This window comes from Pseudophryne corroboree, chromosome 4 (assembly GCF_028390025.1).
Source record: "Pseudophryne corroboree isolate aPseCor3 chromosome 4, aPseCor3.hap2, whole genome shotgun sequence".
Lineage (NCBI taxonomy): Eukaryota > Metazoa > Chordata > Amphibia > Anura > Myobatrachidae > Pseudophryne > Pseudophryne corroboree.
In genome coordinates, this window is record NC_086447.1 from 663,247,876 (window position 1) to 663,254,894 (window position 7,019).

A 7,019-nucleotide genomic window follows, 5' to 3' on the forward strand; every position below is an offset into this window, starting at 1 on the left:
GTTCCATTTGTGTTTAGACTAGCAGTCAGATACTGCAGGTTTTGATAATGGCCAGTGTGTTAGTCTCTAAAGTTTACAGAGACTAAGGAGCCTCTGATATCTGATAAAGTCGTATTTACTAAACGACAGATCTCCATTGGGTTTCCTGTGTCAAAATCTCTTAAGATGTTGGTAGAAACATGGAAGAACCGGATAACAGGTTCTTTACCTCGCCGAATTAAGTCTCGTTACCTGTTTCCACAGTTAAGTGACATCTACAGGTGAGAATACGCCATTGGTGGATTCGTCTGTTTTAAAACTTATAAAGACCCTTCAGATCGTAAAATAGAAGGGCATTTGGGTAACTAAGCTGCTAATTATGGATAACAGAACTCAAGATGGCGATCACCTTATACTTCTCACTAATCTGAGAAGCTGCTAGGTATCTATGTACAGCTTCTCCTACCGGCTGTCAGTTCACTTCTCGCCTTTCATCGTCGCTACTTACAGCACCAGCACTCTGGCTGCGTTCTTCATAAGCGGAGTCAGGGGGTCAAAAGAATACGATGGCGAAGAGTTGTTTGGTCCTAAATTGGACAACTGGAATTCTGAGGCCATGGGGGTAAAGTCTGTTTTCCGACCATTGCCTCCAACGGTACCTAGACGGAAATACTCTGGCCCGGCGTTCAAATCCTTTAGACCTCAGCCTTTTCAAGGCCGTGGTAGAGGAACAGCCAAGCCTGGTAGACTAGGCAAGGACGTGGTTTCCAAAAAACCAACACCAGTCGTCCGGACGCTAGGGTCACCGACAAGCCACTGGCATGAAGGGCTCCCAGCCCATCTCGGATTTCCAATTGTGGGAGCACGTCTTCAGACGTTCCATTTGGCAGAGTTCCAGACATCCACAGCTCGGTGGATCCGCAATTATTCGTCATCTGGTACATTTGACTGTCTCCTGCCACTGCGGGTTTTCAACACAGGACTGCCTCAGTTGGACGACAAAAGGCGGTTCGGCAGTTTGCCATTCAGTCTTTATTGGATTCAGCAGTTTGATTCCGGTCCCTGTACACCAACAAGGTCACGGTGATTATTCCAGTCTGTTTGGGGGGATCAAAAGTCGGATGGTTCCGTCAGGCTAATATTGAACTTAAAGAGTCTCAATCAGTACGTCACTTACTGCAGATTCTCTGCGGTCAGTGATTGCAAGTTTACAGCCACAGGAATTCATGATTGCGCTAGATCTCAAGGTTGCGTCCTTACACATTCCGATTTGCCACATCGTCAGAGGTGCTTGTGTTTTGCAATACGGCAGAATCATTACCAGTTTCAGGCTCTACCGGTGGGCCTCTCGTCAGCTTCTTGGGGTATTCACCAAAGTGATGTATGTGATGATAGTTCATCTCAGATCCCTGAATGTGATAATAGTTCTGTACTTGGACAAATCTGCTCATCAAAGCTCCGTCTCAACAGATGTTCCTCCAACATGCGTTGCTAACGTACATCTAATTTCGTCTCATCGACTTCAATTCCTAGTTATGATTCTCGGTACGGTATATCAAAGATCTTACCTACCAGAACAGATAGTACAGATTATTTGTCATCTGGTACAATACTGCTCAAGCCACGCACAGTCTCGGTACATTTGTGCATTCGCCTCTGAGGCACGATGGTGGCGGCTTTCGAAGGGATACAATTCGGTAGATTTCACTCACGTCCTTTTCAACTGGATGTGCTCGTACAGTGGTCGGGTTCGCATCTGCAGATTCACCACAGGGTGAGGTTGTCGCCACGGGCAAGGGCATCTCTACTCTGGTGGCCCATAGTACACAATCTAACTGCAGGGAAACTGTTTGGTGCCTGGAATTGGATAATTCTCACGACGGACGCGAGTCTCAGAGGTTGGGGAGCTGTAGTTCAAAATTGTCAGCTCCAGGGTCTCTGGGCGGATCACGAAAGATTGCGGTCTATAAATGTCCTGGAACTCCGGGCAATTTACAATGCGCTACGACAAGCAGTACACATGCTTCGGTCTCAGACTGTCCAGGTGCAGTCAGACAACGCGACGGCAGTCACGTTCATCAACAAGCAAGGGGGAGCGAGAAGCCGCATGGCAATGCGGGAAGTAGCTCAAATCCTCAATTACGCCGAACATCACCAAGTGATATTGTCGGCAGTGTTCATTCCGGGAGTGGACAACTGGGAGGCGGATTATCTCAGCCGTCGGGATTTTCATCCAGGAGAATGGGTATTAAAGCGGAAGTGTTTCACATGTTGATCCAGAGATGGGGTTACCCTCAAGAGGACCTGATGGCATCCCGCCATAATTACCAAACGCCCAGTATGTGTCCAGAACGAGAGATCCAAAGGCAGTGGCGGTGGATGCTCTCGCAATCGCGTGGCCGTACAGCTTCGTGTATCTGTTTCCACCGTTCCGCTGGTAAAGTACTACAGTGGTGCAATTGGTCAGCACGTGGTGCTTATTACACAGTATCTGTTGAGCGCTGCAAGCATTGTGAGTTCAGGCTTCACCTGCAGCAGCTTTGCTTATTAGGCTCCCTCTGTTGCTAAGACGGATCAAAAGGGAGTTCGCCACAGTCATACTAGTGGCGCCTCATGGGCCTCGGAGAGCTTGGTTCTTGGATCTCCGCGGACTACTCGCAGACAATCCTTGGCCGCTCCACTACGACCGGACCTGTTACAACAGGGTCCGTTCCTTTACCCCGAGTTAGCGCGGCTGCGTTTGACGGGGTGGCTGTTGAGATCGCCCTCTTAAGAAGAGAGGGCATTCCAGGTTCGGTTATACCAACCATGTTACGAGCTAGGAAGCCAGTTACGGCAGCTCATTATTACAGACTTTGGCATGCCTATATAGGTTGGTGTGAAGCTCGGAAGTTTCCGACATCTTTTTTCAAGTTATCCCGTCTTTTGTTATTTCTACAGACGGGGTTAGATGGAGGACTGCGTTTATCTACACTAAGGGTGCAGGTATCTGCTTTGTCAATTTACGTTCAAAGACGATTGGCTATATTGCCGTCTGTACACACCTTTCTGCAAGGTGTCTTCAGAGTACAGCCTCCATTCATTCCACCTACAGCGCCATGGGACTTGAATCTGGTTTTTAGATTTCTTACGGTCTTCATATTTTGAACCCTTACAACAAGTGGACATTAGGTTTCTCCTTGGAAAACAATTTTTCTTCTAGCCTTAGCTTCGGCAAGGCGTGTTTCAGATTTGGGTGCCTTGTCATGCAAGCCACCGTATTTGGTGTTTCATGATGACAGAGCGGAACTTCGGACGAATTCAGCTTTTCTTACCAAAGGTAGTGTCATATTTTTTTTTCACATCAATCAACCACTAATAGTTCCTGTGTAACAGGAAATTCTGGAACTTTGGATGTGGTACGCGCACTATGCGTTTATGTATCCCGTACGTCTACAGTTCGTAAAACTGATACGTTGTTTGTTCTCTAGGATGCTGCCAAGATGGGTTGGCCAGCTTCTAAGCAGACTTTATCCAGATGGATTAAACTGACCATACGTCAGGCTTACCTTCATGCTAGGTTACAGCCGCCTACACATTTCACATGTTCTGTGGGAACTTCGTGGGCAGCTGGTCGTGGGGCTTCTACGACGCAGCTTTGCCGTGCGGCTACATAGTCATCAGTGCACACGTTTGTGCGCTTTTACTAGTTTGATACGTTTGCGGCATCAGCATCTAGCTTTGGCCGCCTAGTGTTACACGAGGGAAGCTTTGGTACGTCCCAAGAGTACTCCAGTGACCCCTAGTGGATGAAAAAGAACATAGGATTTTGGTACTTACCAAGTAAATCCTTATCTTTGAATCCATAGGGGGCACTGGACGCCCACCCAGAGCAGTTTTACCTCGTTGTGGTATGTTCAGTGGATCTTATGGTAACACATTCTCACCGACTGGTTCAAATTTTCTAGTTCTATCGGTTATGGTGTCAACTGTTTTGTCAGTTACGTTATGTGTCAACTTTATGGTTGTCTGTTATGTTATAGGTAATTCTCCATTGTCAACCTCTATCGCTCCTGTTCGGCTCAGTAAAAAACACTGAGGTACTCTGGGAATATGGAGGGGAGGAGTGTTACTAAATTTGAATATTCAGTGCCCTGTTCCTGCGGAGGCCGTCCATATTCCAAGAGTACTCCAGTGCCCCCTATGGATTCAAAGAAAAGGATTTACCTGGTAAGTACCAAAATCCTATGTTTACCCCAAAAACCTGGGAAAACTTATTGACTCGAGTATAAGCCTAGGGTGGGAAATGCAGCTCTAGCCGTACACAGCCATCAGTGCCAGATGTGCCCCTCATGCTGCTGCCAGATGTGCCCCTCATGCTGCTGCCACTTACCCCCTCCGTCGATCCCGCGCTGTCTTCTGAAGGAGGGACATAGAGCGCACAGCGCGCGGCTCTCCTGTGTCCCTCCTGCATCTCCGGCGGCCGCGGCGGGTCTATTAAAGGAAGTGCCGGTTCGAGATCAGAGGTCACGAACGGGTACTTCCTTTAATAGACCCGCCGCTGCCGCCGGAGATGCAGGAGGGACACAGGAGAGCCACGCGCTGTGCGCAACGTGTCCCTCCTTCACACTGCACTCCCTGTCACACTGCACTCCCTGTCACACTGCACTCCCTGTCACACTGCACTCCCTGTCACACTGCACTCCCTGTCACACTGCACTCCCTGTCACTGTGCACTGACTCGAGTATAAGCCGAGGTGGCTTTTTCAGCACAAAAAAAAGTGCTGAAAAAGTCGGCTTATACTAGAGTATATATGGTACTGTAATAGTTCTACTTAAAATAAGAGAAAATCACAATAGTGCAGTGTTCTCAACCCCAGCCCTCAGGACCTGTCAGGTGACATGGAACTTTTACAGGGCGTACTACAAAACCATGTTTTGAAAGAACCTACAGGTTCCCTGGAAAATGAACTGTTCAGGGACAAAGTATGGGAACCACTGCATTAGTGTACTGGAGGGTACAGTAGCGTTGGTGTTTAAGCAGAGAAGTTTATTTAACATTAAACTTTTATTTGAGAATTTGGTGAGTAATTTGTTTGTGGGGTGCAAGTACTGTAAATTCTAAAGGGTGGTTCTTGGCAAATTTATTATGACCCTTTGCAACATATGTATGCTCTAGAAAGCAATGATATGGGTAAGTATGAAAGACCAGCCAAATAAAGTACTAGTGCCTGCATTAGTACTGAAGGGCCACAAACTGCATTTCTCATCCATGCTGGTGATGTGTGCCAGTATTTAAGGAGCTAAGTTGATGAATCCAGAGATCTGTCACATAAATTTGCAGTGTTTTCCCTGAAACCTGTAAAAGCCTTAAGGTGGGTACACACTAGAAAGATATATCTGCAGATCAATTGATCTGCAGATATATCTATGGACTGATCGGGCAGTGTGTTGCGCATACACACTGCCCGATGAACTGGGCGGGCGTGTACACATGCCCGCCCAGTTAAGCTGTCAATCACCGCCGGCCGCCTCAGCATGTGTACGGGCGGTCGGCCGACCACCGTACACACACAGCGACGCGCCAATATATCGGTAGATATATTGGCCGTGCTGCGGGGCCGACGCGATACGTCTGTGAACGACGGACCCGCGATATATCGGGCGTTCAAGAGAACGGCCGATTTGTCGGCCAGTGTGTACGGGCTTTTAGGGCGAGATGTAATAGGATCCGAGATTGCTGGAAGTGCGGGATGCTGGCTGATCTCACTCTTGTTTTAAAGTGGCAATCACTTACAAGACATGGTTTTGCCTTGTAAGTGATTGCCCCTTACATCCCACACCTCCGGCAATCTCTGACCCTATTATCTCACCCAACATTTTCTTTTTTTTTTCTTTTCCAGACGAAGAGTTAAACTTCTGTTTATTCTCCTTAGTGCTTTATTGTAACAACTTTTTAGAGCTTTTTCCTGAGTAAGCTAACACATACGCACACTGGATAATACAGAATCAGTCTCCCATAGCTGTACTATTGAAATGTGTTTTCAGTGCTGAGATAGTGGCACCTTTGCTTTCTGACACACTTTGCTTCATGCACAAAATTATTAATATAGTCTAAAATTACCTTCAGGCTATGCGTATATGAAACAAATGCATTCTATATTTAGATTTGAGTACCATCCCTAAGATATCCCATTATGGTCTGAAAATATTTCACAATACGGAAAATGTCCGATATCTGAATAATTCTTCTCCAAGCATTCAGATATGGGAAACTCACCCTGTATAGAAAACAGCACATGGCTACTGTTCATATTCTATTAGAAGTCTGCTGCTAACTGTCTGAAAAACTGACTTTCTAGATACGAAAATTTAGCACAATGCAACAATGAAGGAAAAGTATAACCCATTTATCACCTGCTGGGGAGTGGGAGAGAATTGCTAAGCTGTGAACTTGAAATGTGCATTTTGGATTGCAGTGATGACACCTGAGATGATAACATCAGAAGTTATGCTACCAGCTCTTCCAGATTTGTGGAAACCTACTTCTCCTAACTATGGTCATGACTGTTCGATGTATTTTGCACCTTTACAAAACCATTGATGCACTGCAGGTGCTGGAAATTGAAATGTATAGCGATTTATATTTGGGGATGTCATGTCAGAGAATTTGACTAAAGATAACCATATGGCCCATCCAGTCTGCCCGTTAGGGTATTAGGATAAGTTTCCTGAACTGGGTAAGGGTTGATTTAGTGGTTTTGATTAAGGTTTATTGTATTAGGGTTGGTTTGGGGGATGGTATTTGTATTTAAGGATAGTTTGTTTCACGGTTGGGGTTATGATTAGGGAGGGGTTAGGGCTAGGTCGAGGGATATGGTTTTAATTGTTAGGGTAGGGATGCCCGGATGTCCTATCTTAAATCTACATTTTAGAGTAAAAACAAAGCAGACACGTGTTTGCTCAGTACATTCTTGTATGTTTGTATTGCCTGTGCATTTGCACCCCATGCTTTGCAACATGGTTTGTTTTAGGAGCAAATTGCTCCTTTTTGTCTTTAC